This window comes from Mus pahari, chromosome 15, assembly GCF_900095145.1.
Source record: "Mus pahari chromosome 15, PAHARI_EIJ_v1.1, whole genome shotgun sequence".
NCBI classification, from domain to species: domain Eukaryota; kingdom Metazoa; phylum Chordata; class Mammalia; order Rodentia; family Muridae; genus Mus; species Mus pahari.
In genome coordinates, this window is record NC_034604.1 from 57,628,419 (window position 1) to 57,645,530 (window position 17,112).

Here is a 17,112-nt window from a genome sequence, read left to right on the forward strand (position 1 = left end):
GTGATTTTTTTTTTTTTTTTTGACGTATTTCGATATCATGCATCTGGTAAGCTACCTCTGAACTTATTCTTTTCTTTTCTATTTTTTGAGACAGGGTTTCTTTGTGTAGCCCTGGCTGTCCTGGAACTCACTTTGTAGACCAGGCTGGCCTCGAACTCAGAAACCCATCTGCCTCTGCCTCCCAAGTGCTGGGATTAAAGGCGTGCGCCACCACGCCCGGCTCTGAAATATATTACTACATCTCCATTTTGCAACTCTTCTGAAAGACTATAAAAGGTACCTTTAGCCCAGAGTGCTTAAGAAATTATTTTGAGATAGTCTTATGTTGGGGCCTGGAAATTCTTGAAGGGAGCAAGGAAATTAAGGTGTACCCCCACCCCAGACAGAAGCTTCATCAGTTGTCTATACAGTGAAATCAATAGTATTTCATAGTAGAATGTGGTTTAACACTACAAGATGTTAATGAGAAACTTCATGATACTTTTATTAATTTAAAAGTACAATGTATTTTGATCAAATTTACTCTTCTCCCAACTCCTCCCAGATCCACCCCAACCTCCCTATGAATCTAACTTCAAGTTTTCTTCTTTTAAAAATAAGGAAATAACATTTTGTTCAGTTTATGTTTCCACAACTACTCTTGGGTATGGGGGCCTGTTGTGGAGTGTGGTAGATCTACCAGGTATCACACCAGTAGAATAAACAAAGAAGAAAACAACAGAAATGGGCTCTTCCTCTTCTAGCAGCTGTCAAATACCAGTAGCTCCTCAGCCACTTGGTGGAATTTCACATCCACTCTCTCCTCCATCCTGTGATTCTTAGATGGCTTGAGCATGTGCATGTCTCATGCATCCTATCACAACTACTGTGAGGTCATACGTGCAACTGCCCTGCTATGACTTCTGGCTCTTGCAATCTTTCCAAGCCCTCTTTGGTTGAATATATCTGAGTCTTGAATGTTAGGAGTATGTCATGTACATCAGATTTAGTCCTGAACACTTCATAGTCTGATATTCTTCACATGTTGCCCCATGGGAGGTGGTAGTCTCCGTGTTATTGCTATCACTGCAAGGAAAACCTTTTCTCTTGAGGACTGAGAGATGTACTCATACATGAGTATAACAATATGTTATTAGGAGTCATTTTAATAGTATGAACCCTTAGCAAAATAATTATAATAGATCCTTCCTTAGGGTCGATAGCCTATTTAGACATAAACTTTTTGACTTCATTGACAGTACCCGGTATGGGTTGCAGCTCATGAAATGAGCATCAGATCCACTGTGAAAATGGTTGGTTACTCTGGTAACAATTGTGCCACTGTTGTACCAGTGGGCCTATCATGTAAGGGCAGTCACTACTGTAGCTGTCAGGGTTTTCACACCTAGGTGAGACTGGTAATCACTCTTCTGCTCCAGTACCGTGCATAGCATCTTCCAGCTCTGTGAAAGCTAGTTGGTGGAGGTGAAGCTTCTAGGCCTGTTCTACCCTGATTTGCCCGTGTTTTATTACTCAGTTGTGCAATGCCTTCACCAAGAGGGTTTTACTGTCACGTTCTACAGGGCAACCAAAAGCAGTGGCTGTAGCCTGTAATGTGTGAGGCTTTATGGGGTTCTACTGGTTGGTCAACAATTCAAAAAAGAGGGAGCCTATTCCTTGTCCTGGAGTTAAAAGAGACTCTTAGAGTCTCAGAAAATGTGTGTACAAAATATCAGCCGCTCCTTTGTCTATCTAAACCTGAGGAAGAATCAACACTAAAGGATAGGGATAGGCACTCTGTCACAGCTAAGATTAGACTTCCTCAGAGAGTTCAAGGACAGTCCAGAGTGTGAGTGATCAAGAAACTGGCCAGAGAGCTCAGGTTGAAGTGTCTGACTATTTTCTTTAGAGCTGGTTCAGATACTCATGAGAAGGAGGAACAGGAGCCGTGGTGCAGCTCACTATTCCTAAACATCACAGGCTGGTGCAAGCTGCTCTAGGAGCCACCTGCCAGCTTGCAAAGCTCAGTGAGCTACACCTACTTGGGAGGGAGGCATCTTTCTCTTTATAGGATCACTGCAGGGGTTCAGTTGTAGATGCCTAACATCCTGCCTAACATTTCTGTGGATAAGTGCAGCTGATTTGGAGCTGGGGTACTGTACAATGTCAAGTGTTCAGGAGGAATAATTTACTGGTACAATTCTAAATATAGTCACAAAGCTGGGGACTTGCCGATCTCTGCAATTTCCTTCTCTGTTTGATTCCTTGTGCTAATGATAATCTCCATAAAAGTGTTATGAATTAGGGGTTTATGTTATTATCTGTATTTGAGAGACCAACCAAAAAACTATTTTCTTGGGGCTGGAGATGGCTCGATGTGTGAAATGCCTGCCATACAAGCAGGAGCGCATGGACTTGGCTCCCCGGAATCCATGTGACAACCAAGTGTAGGACTTAGTGTCTGTATTTCCAGCGTGAGGGGGATGCGGCAAGCAAATCCCAGGGTGGGGCGTACAGGCCAAGGAGTCTACCTAACTGACCTCTGGGTTTGGTGAAAGATCCTCTCTCAAACCCCTCAGTTTGATTTCTGTTCTTCCCACGCATTCTATGTACACTCGACTCACCCCTTAGGAACATGAAGGGAATGCAGGAACATGAAGGGACATGCAGGAACATGAAGCGACATGCAGGAACATGAAGGGACATGCAGGAACATGAAGNGACATGCAGGAACATGAAGGGACATGCAGGAACATGAAGCGACATGCAGGAACATGAAGGGACATGCAGGAACATGAAGGGCTGGGGCGCTTGTTCCCTGAGTAGAGGGGCTTGCCCTTCAACCCTGCTTAGATTCTATAGCTCATGTAAAGCTGAAAGAGAACAACCAGCCCCTGGGCACACGTGCACTCACACACGTGCACATTACACAGAGGGGGGTGGGGTGGGCATAATAATAAAGAAAGAAAAGAAAATTCGATTTCTCCAGTTTCCTCCTTTTTCCCCCTAAGAGCTTTCTTATCATGCTTACATATGTTTTTATACAATAAAGTCTTGTAGTTACTGAAAGAAGTAGATTTCAACTGGAAAGAACCAGAACAGAGACAAAAGAAACTGTGTGGTTAAAGCACACACCTTATTTTGCATTTGCTGATGGATGGATGACAGTAAGTAACTGTTGCTCTCCAGTTTGCATCTCAATGGCCTAATAAAGCCCTGTCCCTTACCTACTACTTCTGAAGAATGTTAGTGATAAGGAATAATTAATGATTTGTTAACAAGATTAAATCTTTGATTATAATATACAATAGATATACAAATTCTATATTTAACTTTTATTTGCTTTTTAATTGCCATGGCCTGGCCTGCTATGAGGTATTTTATCAGGCTGGAGAAATGGTGCCTCTAATCTCTTTTCCCCAGTCCCAGTGGACATTACAATGTATTTTCTCCCAAATAGAAAAGGCAGTACAGTTCCATTATATGTTGTAAAATGTTGCAGTGCCATCCATTTTAGCTGTGGTTGTCAGTTCACTGGGACAGCGTTCTGGGAGTAAGGAACGAATAAAAATGGCAAGTAGAGGATTCACTCGTGTTTTCATGCTAAAGAGGGAATAATATTGGCAGGTGGAGAATTCTTTGGACTCTTAAGCACTGAAAAAGAGTTTCTGGCAAAGAGAAAGTAATGCATTAAACCCGAACCCATTTAAAATTCTGCTTTGTCTGGCTGACCATCATATTATGAGAACAGTCTGCTCCCGGTGTCTCCTGTGCCAGTTCTGTGACCTTCCCTTTGCCTCATGCAGCATTGGTTTGATTGGAGCAGGCCCCTGTACTTCTGGGAAGAGCAGAGTTCTGGGCAGCAGCACAAGCCTTCAAATATTGATGTGGTCGCTCCCCAGGTACGGCGGCATTACGTGGTATTTATGCAGAAAATCACTTTAACTCTTCTCCTTGCCAGACGTCACATTGCTGTACCTACAGATTGTCCATCAATATAATTTTTATAACCATAGAGTTTGCTTTGTGGATATTTATATAGCATATATACACATATATATGTATATAATGTGTAGGCTCAAAAGATGTAATAATTTTAATGCTAAATAAAAGTACAGTTCCATTATATGTTGTAAAATGTTGCAGTGCCATCCATTTTAGCTGTACCTTCCATCTATCTGTCATCTAAGTGCACACACCACACATTGAAGAGCCATGCCGTTATTTGCCTCACCTAGGCAAGGGCTAAGAAAAGTAGTGTGTATTAACTTATACTGTATGTAACTGCCAGCTTGAAAGTCAACGATGATGAAATGATGGGAGTTTACATGACCCAACCTGACAATGAAATCATAAACGCAGGTCCCGTATAAATGTGAGCCCAGATTAACATCTGTCCCGCAGACAAACAGCAATGACTCTCAGGGCCATGCATGCTCACAGGTTAGTTATGACTCAGTCCATATTTCAGCAGCCTGAGGTTGACCACTGTATTAACAACACATTTTTCTCAGCAGATGATTCACTGTGAATCAACTGTCTTATAGGCAGAATTATGTGAATCCTTGTAGATTCATTCCTCAGATTTTCTCATGTGGCTGTCCTCTTGGCATGTTGTATAGCAGTTTTAGTCTGAATTCTGCTGTTTTCCTGACTTATAAACATCAAGATCGTTGTCTTACCTATTAATTAATGCCTTAGGTGATGGTTGAATGTTTTCCATGTAAATTGAAAAGGCAAACTTAAGCCTTGATTAAAATTATAACAGGAAGTATCTCATCCACCATTAAGGTTTGTGTAACTTTTATTAATCTATTTTATATCCTGTTAATTTCTAAAATTTTTCACTTCACCTTTCATGCCCTGTGGAAAGTGCGGCAGACCTTTATACTTTTTCTACCTGGAAACTAGGGTAAGGTACCTGGTTCTTCCTGACAGAGGAAGTAGCTGAGGAGTTCCGCCCTCACTGAAGGGACTTGTTGACTGCATGATCTTGTGCTTGAACACACTGCCTTGCTGAGAAAACTGCACTTCTGGTTATCTTTTTTTTTTTTTAAGCTTCTTTACTCAAAAGTGCTAGAATCTCTGTGTGTATATGAATTACACAACAGTAGAACTTGTAAAATTTTAATTGTTTCATGGAATGATGAAAGAATTGGAAAAATTAAGGAAGTTGAAATAAATATTAAATGTATAATACAAAGATATATATATATGTGTGTATATATATACATATATATATGTATATATATATATACTATTGAAATAGTATAATGAGGAAGCACACAGATGCTATTGTAAGTCTATCTACTGTGCGTACAGTATGTGGAGGGCAGATTTGGTGAAGCAAAGACTTAATGCCAAAGAAGCTTAGGCGTTGTAGAACCCCAGAGTGTGGCAGGATTTCTGTGTTATATTAGTTTCTTTTTTGGTAATAGGAAAACTTGAGAAAGCATTGTTCTGTGTTTCTTCTAGGGTTTTTTTTGGGGGGGGGGTAGGGGAAGGTATGTAGAGAGCAAGTGGTATTGGTGCTTGGTATCTGGCAGGTCAGATACAATCTTTTATTTATAGTCATTGTGAACTAATAGGTCTCTGTGTTATAAATAATCATACTAATTATTATTAGTATATTAGGTGCTAATAAGAAAGGAATCTGACATGGAATTCTCCGTGTACAGTGCCTCACAGTTTTGAAGCAGTTTTTAAACACTTTATAAGGTGCTTGTGACCCATGGAGTGTGGGTGCTGGGAACTGAACTCCTGAGATCTGGTCCTCTGCCAGGAACAGAAAAATGCTGAGCTACGTCTCCTGTCCGAGAAATTCTTAACAATAGTGTTCTACCCAATAAATGAAGATGGGATGTTAAAGTGCAGTTATGGTATTCCCCAGGGAATTAACAGACCACAGTTCCCAACCCCACCCTAAGACAGTCAGACAGTGAGTGGCCTACACTTCTGCTGGAAGTGTACCATTCTGCAAGTAGCACTTTGTAGGATACAAAGATCAGAGCATCTGAAGTAATGTCAGAGGCATGTAATCGGCAGAGCCACACCTAAGGAAACTCCATGGTATAAAGGAACTGACAGTAGGTAGAGGATAAACTATAGATTTAAAAATGTAAGAAAGAGAGAAAGAGAAATTTGTACTATAATTAGAAGAGACCATGAAAATAAGTAGTTACAGAGAAAGAAAGAAAGAAAGAAAGAAAGAAAGAAAGAAAGAAAGAAAGAAAGAAAGAAAGAAAGAAAAGGAGAGGCCGTAAAGGGGGAAAATGTAGGTAGGAATGGGCAGAAAAAATGGATACAATTGTAACTCTGACAGTCTATTTGATAAATCTAAAGAGTTGATTATTATTCCAGATGTGATAATAGTTTTGTGGGAGGTGTGTGTGTGTCTGTGTCAATCTTTAAGTAAGACATGATGAAATATTTATAGGTGGCATTTGTTGCAAAGTAACTCGAGGTGCTAGCGAGAAATATACCAAGGGTAGATAATTTTTTTTTGTTTGTTTGTTTGTTTTTCGAGACAGGGTTTCTCTGTGTAGCCCTGGCTGTCCTGGAACTCANGAACTCAGAAATCCGCCTGCCTCTGCCTCCCAAGTGCTGGGATTAAAGGCGTGCGCCACTACCGCCCAGCTTTTTTTTTTTTTTTTTTTTTTGGTTGATAATTTTTAAGCCACACGAATTTATTGCTCACAGTTTTGGAAACTAGAGCATCCACCATCAAAATGGCCAAAGGCTTGGTGTATTATGAGGACTTGTAACTCATAGGTGGCACTTTCTCATCTATGCCATGTGGCAGGAAGGACGAGGAAGGTTTTTGAATCCCATTTAATAAGGGCACTCGTATCTTAATCACCACCCAAAGGTTCCAACTCTTAACACTTCCACTTTGGAGATTAGATTTAAGCACTTTCAGATCATAGCATTTATGCAGGGGACAGTGTGCTATGTGCATCATCTATGCTGGTAGATAATGTGTTGTCTGTGTGCCATCTACACAAGTGGGTAGTATGCTGTCTGCAGCATCTACACAGAGGACCGCGGGCCATGGGTAGAGTCTTTGGTCCTTTCAGTAACCATGAAATCTCCTTGTTGCTTCTGGGGTGTATGCTTGTTCTTTTTCCTGCCTCTGTAATACAGTTTTATAAGTGTGCACTTGACTGGTATAGTTAGACTCTTTCCATAACTGAAGCAGAGCTCAAGCTGAGCTCCTGTACTGTCTCGGAGCAGAATTGATCTCCCTTTCACATTTGACTCCCCCTCTACAAATTTTGAAAGGAAGAAAAATGGCATTGCTAGCTCAGTTAAACTGGGCCAGAGTTAATAAGGGGCAAGCTGGAAACCAGTTGTGATTTCTGCTGCCTTTCTCTGCCTTGTTTGGATGTGCTAATGCAGTAGAGTTTTGGTGGACAGTCTTCAGCATCCTGGAGATGTGGATGCTTGGGCTTCCACTATCCATATGTGTGGGGATGACTCTGTGAGAGACTGTTAAAACAGCATGTTATTGTGGTGTTGTCAGAGAGGAGAGCATGCAGTGCTTCATCCCACATAAAAACCACTTTGCAGACAGTGTTCAAATGTAGGTATAACCTAGATAATATTTTTTGTGTAAACAGTGTACCTAATTTGGACAGAACCTGTGATTCCAAGTCAGGAAACTTCATTCATTCTGGCAGTACCAATAATATGTTGTTTACGCTTTCTGGGAATGACTTTTTTTTTTTTTTTAATCACTCTTAACAAAAAAAAGAAAGAAAGAAAAGAAAGAAAGAAACTAGTATTGTATTCCTCACAAAACTATTTTCAGAATAAATGAAACAGTGCATGTCAACACCCAGCACTGCTTGCTGCCTGCCAGCCAGGGGACAAATACAGATGGCTTTGTGCATTTTTCATCCCTTTCTTCCATTTTGCTGTGTCTTCCTTATTGTTTGCTGAGATGTTTTGTAATATTTTTGAAGGATTAATGTCCAGGAAGTTTTCCACTTTAAAAAAAGTTCACTCTAAAAGCTAAGTATAATTTACAATTAAATATGTCTAGGCCTGAAGAAAATAAAAATAGTTTAGATAATTTAAAGAAGGTAATGGAAGGAGAGCCTGCCCTCTGTTCGCAGGGCATATGCTACCGTACTGAATACCACTATCAACTCAAGAAGCGGTTCTCATCCAAATAACTGCATCTTATTAGACATGCGCACCACTGCCCACCTTCGGCGCCACACAGTTCTCTGTAATTACTTTTAGTGTTTTAGCCAGCAGAGGGACAAACATGGGGCTTTCCTTTTAGCTGAAAGCAGATGGAAGGGCAAGGTGTGGAGTGAGAGAAAATGCCTGAATTGTCTGAAGGACATTGGATTTTTTTTTTTTAATGAAACTAAAATCATAGTTTTATGATTCTAATTTGATCCCCTCCTACTTCTGATACCTTCACCCTGACATTTTAAACTATGGTTTGGTGCTATGTCTTATTCTCAAGTATGCAAGAACAGCAAAAATATTCACACACTATTGTTCTGTTATACATTCCTAGATATAAGAAAGAATTAGATGTTATCAAAGCAAATTAAATCCATATGTTAACAATATTTTTGTGCTCGTATTTTTTATTACTGATCCTAGAGGACTTGGACCTTTTTTATAACAAGGGGCTGCTATTCTCTGTTTCAGGTTTTACTTCAATGTCTATGTCAGTAAAATAAAAGAAAAATAAATTTCTTAGTTTGATTAACATTATTACTTCTATCATGTCCATTAAAAATGAAGACTGGGTGTAGCGCTTCTTTGATGTTGAAGAATTAATATAATCTAGCTGTTTTGCAGATTTAGTGAAAAAGAACTATATTTGAAAGTTGTTTTTAACATTAAAATTATACATTAGCCAATACAGTGAAGCATCTAATTGTTTCCTGTCCCTTCCAAAATTACTCAGCCTGAAAAGATAGCATATATTGATTTACTGTATAGTAAATGTTCAGTTGTCTCTGTTCCTCTAAAACACACACACACACACACACACACACACACACACACACCCTCACACACCACTTATGTACACTTCAGGGAACTACATATCAAACCCTTGCTTTCATTAGACATCACAAAGTAAGGATGCAGTACTTTTATCCTCTGTAAAAGGAAATGGTGTTAAACACTCAAAACAAACATCAATGGTAGTGCAGGCTTCACATCGAAGGGCTCTGTTTGCTTTTATGATCAAAATTAAAACAGATTTCCAAAGGCAAAATGCCCATAACCTGACAATGTATTATCTGCCTATTTCTATGCACATACAACAGTATCTACTCCCAGGCACCTGTGTATACTGTGAGAAGCAATGTCAAAATGTATATGCTTCATAATGTTTTTAAAAATAGACATAAATATTATGCAGAGTCCAATTCTTCTTTTCCTGTGCTTTTGGTTTCTTTCGGGAAAGGGCCACTGAACCAGAGAACAAGGTTTTATTCACATACTGAGCTCTGGATTTCCAGCTGTTGAAGTCTTTGTCATCGTACCTGTGATTTTTTTCCATAAGCATCTGATTTTCCAGCACAGACTGAGCTACTCGTTTTAATTGTCTTGAAGCTAACTCAGTAAATTAGTGATATGTTCCAGCTGAACTGTAGTAGAGAGAGGGCCAGCTGAAAGTCGGTCTCTGTAAGCAGCAGACTCCAGAAGTGAGGGTCACTGTGGGGCATTTTTTTTCTTCCTGTTAAATGAGTGTAAATTGTCATCTCGGAGGTTAGCCTGTGATGCTGGTTGCTTCAGGTATTTTTGACCTGGCTTTTCCTTTGTCGCAGCTTATGTTACTAGATATATTGCTGAGTGCCCTTCTGTTAAAAAAAAAAAAAAAAAAAAAAGAGAGGAACTTGAATATTTTAAAATATATTGGACCTTCTCTGTTTGAACGTTAATACCTATGCCTAGTTCAGATTTGCCCAGAGCTCCTGTAAACACTGATACCCTTTGCATCCTAGAGCTGTGACATGGGCTGAGCTGAGGAGGAAGGGAGCTGAGGAGGAAGGCTGGTGTTTACCGGAGCGTTCCCATTAACACAGCCACCACTTCTAGGTTAGATAATGGACTCAAAGGTTAAGAGCAGAGGATTTCAACAGCTCCAATCAGCAGGGCCTTTCCAGGGCTAATTACCTCTTTACTGCGCTGACTCTAATGTGACATGTTTATTGCTTTAACTAACAACTCATTAGCTTAGTTGATGTTTTTGTCAATATTAATTCGTTCATTTAAGCCAAGTCAAAGCTTAAACAAAGATGTCCAGACTGAGAAACGGGCAGCCAAGTGACTTTTGTTTGCCCATCTTCCCCAACCCCTTATTCTCCTTCAGTAAAATGAAAGAGTGTTAAAGAGTATTGAGGAAGTCAGTATTGTCCCTTTCCTAGCACCTAGAAGCATTCTGGATGCTCGCCTATGCCGACTCCAGGCTGCCCGCACAGCTGTCTTGGTCTTTAGCAGTCGCTTGCTGAGGGGACAGACAGCCTTGGTGATCTCTGCGCATCCATGGAAGGTTAGCCTGCAGCAGCTCTTTGTTCCAGCCCATGCTTTGCTGTTATTAGAAAAGAGAGCAAGTAATTTTTCATGAGATTTTATTCTTCACTAGATCACCATAAGCTTGCTTTAATATTTGTCTTGTAACTTCCTTAATTTAATTTAATATTTATAGTGTAACTTCCTTAATTATCCTGAATGAATTATTTAAAAGAAGATGTAGTTTTGAGGTCATAATGGAACATTTCACTTTTTTTCTTCACTCTTTTTTTGTGGATTTTTCACCTCGCTTTTGGTTAACACTAATATTTATGGTTCATGTTCATTGTGTGTTTTCATGTAGTCATTTTTTTAAAATCTTTTACATTTTATTTTATATGTATGACTGCTTTGTCTGCATATATGTGTGGGCCCTTGTGTGTGCCCATTGCTTGTGGAGGTCAGAAGGGGACTTGGAACCTCGGCTCTGCCTGGAACTGGAGTTACAGATAGCTACGAGCCACCATGTATATGCATGAAATGGAACTAGGTTCTCTATGAGACAAACAAGCACTCTTAACCACTGAGCATCTTCCCAGCCCTGAGTTTCATGTACTTTTAAATAATAGTTGGATTCCTTATCTGTTACAGTTGTGCAAATGGACAATATGGTACTGAGTAGTAACTTCAGAACCCAGGATTTACTTGCAAGTCCCCTCCACCAGAAGTTTAATAGCACTTGGGTGACAGGAAAGGGTTAAAGTGCAGTTATGTGTCAGTCAAGTGTAGACAAGGTGGGAAGGACAGGGGACCTGCATCTTGGAAAGGCAGTGCTCTGTACTAAAGGCTAGAGCCTCGCCCTGGCTGGTGCTAAAAGATCCCAGAGGCAGTTGATACAGAACATAGGACCAGAGGACTTGAATCTCACCCATCATTCTCCATCAGTAGGAAGCTATATGGACACCAAGTTATTATCAGTAATCATAGGAACCATTATCACAGAAATAAACTATTTTCCTTTATGTGACTGTATACATCCATACTAAAAACCATATCTACCTCTAGGTTTCTCACCTACCATTCTTTCCTGATGCCACCTCAGGATTTCCCCACCTTTCACTCACTGAATCCTTAAGCAGTAACTTATACAGGGGCTAATCCCAATATCATGTCTTAGCCTTTGTGTTAGTCTGTCTGTCTCATGTGATGATTCTAGCTCTGCTGGAACCTGAGACTTCCTTCTCTTGGTTTCGGAGACACCAACTTCTCTTACCTCTTCGGCCATTCACACTGTTTTGATATTTAAAGGTTCTTTATATAAAAGATTTTCAGATTTTTAATTCTACCCTTAGGTTTTACACCTAAGCCCATATATCCAAGAACTCGACTGACAGTCTCTCTGTAATTAGCAAAGCTAGTGGGATGTATGGCACTGGGCAATTAGGATGTCCATGTGAGATTTACCTTTCAAATATGTTACCATGCCTTAGAGCAACATGCTGTTGTAAAGTTTATGGTAGTCTCATGTAACAGATACTTCACCCAGAGGCTGTGGTCCAGCAGGAAATGCTGCAGGCTTCCAAGGAATTCTCTCTAATGAGGGTACTCTGGGAGGTTTTTCAGCTGCCGCAGGCCTGGAGAAGATGGCACTGTTTGGAGTTCCAGAAGAGACTTGAGCACATTGGTGCAATTGGTGCTGACAACCAGGCATGTGAGAACTCAGCAAGGGGGCCAGAAACTTGATGATTGAACACCTGTTGCCAATGAAGATCCATGAATTTAGATGCCATGCCCTAGGAACAGGGCAGTGCTATCTATCCCAGGGCTGCCTCTGAAGTTTTAGTTTTAGTTTTGGTTTTGGTCCAATTGGTATTAGCTTTGCCTTCCAGGGCTCAAAGCTTAGGGCAGATTCATTAACATAATCTCAGCACTGGTATATTGAGATGGAAGGCAGAGACAGAAATATTCCTTGGAACCTTGCACTTTGTGACAAGCTACCCTGCTGTATGCAGCCGCAAACAAGAGGCCCTGTCTCAGAAAATGTGGACTCTGAGGATCAATACCCAAGGGTGACCTTTGACCTCCACATGAATGTCATGGCACATAAACAATGCATACATATATAGAGGGTGAGGGGGAAAGAAACACAGAAAGAGATACCCAAAACTGAATGGGATTTCTGCCCCCTACTTACAGTCAGCAGGCAGATAGTGATCTTCTGCTCCTACTTGTTTTGTTAAATGTAACTGCCATTCAAACAAGCTGTTGTGCCAGTGTCTGTCTGTCTCTCTGTCTGTCTCTGTCTCTCTGTCTCTGTCTCTGTCTCTGTCTCTGTCTCTCTCTCTCTCACACACACACACACACACACACACACACACACACACACACACACACTCACTCATGAAAATAGCCAATCCCTAAATGAATCTTGCTTGGTCTGCCATTAAAACAGCTTTTAGACCCCAGAATCCGTGAAGTTCTCTCTGGCTGGTCTGTTACCTCTTGCTGTAGCTTTGGAAGCTTACCTGGTCTTCCCAGGCTCGCCCCTTTCCCCAGCCATGTATGTATGATATGCTCTGTGCACAGCCTCAGCTGCGTTCCACTGTGAAATGAGACAAGGCCACGCTCCTCGACAGTCTTCCACAGTTCCTCATGGTCCTGCACAGCCCATTGTGTGAGGACTACTGGACCATGGTCTGCTGCCCTGTCTTGCCCACAGTTGGTCCTGCAGCTATGCTGGTTTTCCGTGTCTCAGTCTCCCAGGCAGGCACCTTCCACAGCAGTGAGATGGTTCTCTAGTTCTGCCCCGGCTCTGAGCCATCTTCTGCCCTCCTGTCTCTAGCACTCATAGGCTCCTGTGCTTATGTGTTTGCCCAGTACTTAGTGGAACTTGATGTGTTTCTTGGTTCATCTGGCTCTTACAGAAGCATCATACAAGCCTAGAATTTGGGGGCCTGGGTTGAAAATAGGATCTGGTTCATTGCTGGCCCTCAGTTAAGATTGTGCGTGAAAAGATAATTTAGCTACTAAGTGTATGAACGAGCCCTTAATTGTGGTCTCCTCTATCCCCATTCCTGCCCTCTCATTGATGAGCCTCTCAGTAGCCCTTCGCCTGCTGGGAAGAGAGGAAAGGAATATTTGGACTGGTCAGCATTCAGTGGGTTTAGATTTGAACAGATCTCAGATCTTGTAAGCATTTGCTTTTATTGTTTTAGTTCTTCATTGCTGACCTACAGCTATCCAACTAGAGGCACTTTCTACTTCTCTCAGACAGAAGACTTTGTGCACTGAGCAGTAAATACCCTTCTGTTTGTAGGATGGCCAGACTACCTTATATTCTAGTCTGCTGTCCAAAATGACTTAACCACAAGCAAAACGAGACTGAATTTCTCTGTGTGATACAGCTTCGTTAATTTGACATTCAGTGAGACAAGGAAAAAAATTATGCTTTCTATCATGGAGAATTTAAATTTGAACTTTATATTCTTTTCATTGCAAGAAAGGAAACATGTAATTATTTTAATTTAGAACTATTTTGGTTAAACTAATACAAGACTAATAAGTTTTAAAATATATTTGCTAGTTCTCTAACTTAACAGAGTTCTTTTATGTTTTTTAATCAAAAGAAATGATGGCTTATTTATTTATTTATTTATTTTACTTTACATTTCTTTTTAATAAAACAAACTTGTGCCACAGCTCCAATACGTGGCCCACACATCAGTCTTTCCGCAGGGGAACACTCTCCTCCCTGATGCCCTCTTTGGTCACAATGCAGATCCTGAGGGCCCCTTCAGTATACACATCCCTCTCAGCTGCAGAAATGAAGACATCTTTCACCAGCCTCATGGCTCTGTTCAGAGTGGGGGGGGGGGTGCATACTCTACACTCTGCATACGTTTGAAACTAACCTGGTTGTCAAGCAGAGGCTGTGGCATGGCACTTGCTGAGCCTCCTGCCTTGACAGAGTGTCTCTGGTAAGGGTCCACTGGGTCAAAGGTGTACACAGCTCCCTTTCCTTCTTCAAGTCTGCCAATGATGTTGTAAACATAGTAAGGGAAGAAGCGCTGTGCGTGTACAGGATGGTAGACAGCATTGTGGCAATTGTTGTCATGTGCCCTGTTGTCATGGCCTTGTTATTGGAATGCTTATACATCTGTAATCTTGCTTCAATAATCTTTGTCAAAGTGAGACAATTTCCATGAAAACCACTGCAGCCAATTACTGTTCTATCTGTCACTTTGTAACATTTGAGGCTATCTCGGGTATGAATTGAAAATCCTTCACTCAACAGGGTGTTTGAAGCAGTGATGGAAAAATCTCCAGAAATTGCCAGTACAGTTCCTCCACTGAAGGCATAAGGCGAGAAAGGCAGCTGTACAGGGCCAGGGGAGCTGTGAGGCTCATTCCCAGCTCTCAGTCCCTGTCCTGAGAAGCAGCAGTGGAAAGAGCTCACAGAATTCCTCCTGCCTCTGCCTGCCAAGTCTGGTGGTTAAAGGTGTGTGCCACCAGCATCCAGTTATAAAAGTGTATCTTAATTATTCTATACTTACAAATAACACATATTAGCATCATCTTTAATCACATACCTGTGCGAAGCAGAGCAATAGAACTCTCTGGGCACTCTGCCATCCCTGTTCTTTGATGGACATAACAACTGGGAAAAGGCCTCATTCACTAGGTTACACTTTGAAATAAGTGGCCAATCATTATTTATTCATTTTGCACTCTTTGTAATGGCATAAATCATAATAAATTCATTTGGCTTAAAGTGTATATAATATGCTTTCCCCCAGGAATTTCCCTGTAATTGAGCTATTAATTAAAGTATTTTAAGAATATGGCCCTTTGTCCCCTGTCTGCTCCTCAGACCCAGGAGAGTCAGTGACTGTTTCTTCATCCAGGTTCCTAAGGCCACCGGCCGAGGCTGTCCTGACTAGGCCTGCTGTCTGGTGTAGGATGAGCGGAGCCTGGTCATTTATGTTTCCTCCCTGTGCTACGCTGGTAGCTTTGCCTTGTCTCCGAGGGCATGGAGAACAATTCTCTGAAGGGCTGTGGCCTTTTAACCAGTAAGAACATGTCGTTTAATAGTCTCTTGTTAAAGTATGGTTTGATGCTCACTTCTGTTTTAATTTCTAACTCTTAATTTTTTTTCTAGCTAATATTTTCCCACCTGCATTGGTTGTCATAAAACCTAAGCTTCTGTCTTAAAACCCAGAATAGCTATGAACTTGATGCCTCCTCCTGTCTCTTGATGTCTCTTCCACCATCCTCCCTTTGGTCTGCAGCCTGTATGTTTTCAGCCCTGCTGTCACCTTCTGACACGGTGCTGGCTGCCAGATGACTTAAGACAGGGAGGTCCAGACACAGCTTCAATAGCCACAGGAGTCCGCGGAGGTCTTCCGGTTCAAATAAGAAAGGATGATAAATCTCAGGCAAAAATTGCAGTGAAAGGAAAGGCTGGGCCAATACTCTTATAGGGATCTTCTCTTGTTTAGTGACATTCTAATGAACAAACTGGGTAGAGCAGTGCTGTGCAGTTTCAGTTTGTGTCTTGGTAGGATCTGATCCATTAGCTGTGGAAAGTCACTATATGGAGAAATGAGTATATAGAGAAACCAAGGCGCGGTGCTATCATGTAGAGAGGGCAGGTGGCTGTGTCCTCTGTGGCCCAAATGAGCATGCTTTTCTACATGCCTGTTGTGTTTGCGGTATGCTGTGAAGAACAGAAGGTCTCAGTATGAGACTCAGCCATTGGGAAAAGTGGAAATAGTGTAGATGTTATTGAAAAGGAATGATAAAAATAACATGATGCCCATAGGCACGTATAGCTATAGTTCTTTTCAGGTAAAGCAGTGTTTTCATGTAGTATTATGTATATATAACATTTTTCAATAAATAGACTCTGTCCTTTGTAATAAATACATGTTCCAGAATACAAATTCATTATGTAGTTTTTGTAATGTCATTACAGTACACATGCATTCATGTGCCTGTGTTCTAAGATTTGTATATTTATTTTTGAAAAGCCATTGTAACTAGCCAGATCCTACAAAAATACTAAGGACGGGATGGGATTTTTGGTTTTTGATTTTTCTTGCCAGTTTATGATTGAGTAGTATTCCCCGTGCCAGAGCAGTGAGTAAGCCATAGTACAGTGCTGACCCTTCTAACCTCAGCGTCAGCTCGCTGTCTTTGTCTCAGCCTTTCTCTCGTCCCAATGTTTAGCTGTTAGAGCAAAGTGAAAATACTTTCTTGCACTGTTGCTCTTTTATAGCACTTTTAAAAACCATTAAGATTAAAGTTGATATCCTTCAAAATAATGAGGTAAACTAGCACTAAAATATTAGTTATTGATATCACTATTGGCTGCAGGTTGACACAATCCTCTTGACAGCCAGAGGCTCAAAGTTAATTGTAATTTATCCAGTGCTGGACTTCTGTCTGTTCAGCTTTTCTTCTGTTCTAGTGGGTTCTGCCTCTGTCTGCACTTAGCACTGTGTGTGTACATTTGGGTACACGGGGGTAGAGACAACAAGCTGCACAGGAAATTCTCTCTAAAGAGCTGCCCCCATCGCTACCACTCACCTAGCTTACATTCGGGGAAAACTAAGCCACCCATCCTTTGACCCTGACCGTGGCTCC

The 17,112-nt window shown here is 41.1% G+C and overlaps 1 protein-coding gene and 1 pseudogene across 2 annotated transcripts in view; one reads left to right on the forward strand and one right to left on the reverse strand.

Moving 5' to 3' along the window:
- Window positions 1–17,112, forward strand: part of Wdr7 (WD repeat domain 7) — a 277,721-nt gene that overhangs the window by 177,568 nt on the left and 83,041 nt on the right. The window lies entirely within an intron of this gene.
- On the reverse strand, window positions 14,188–15,099 carry LOC110333418 (annotated as a pseudogene).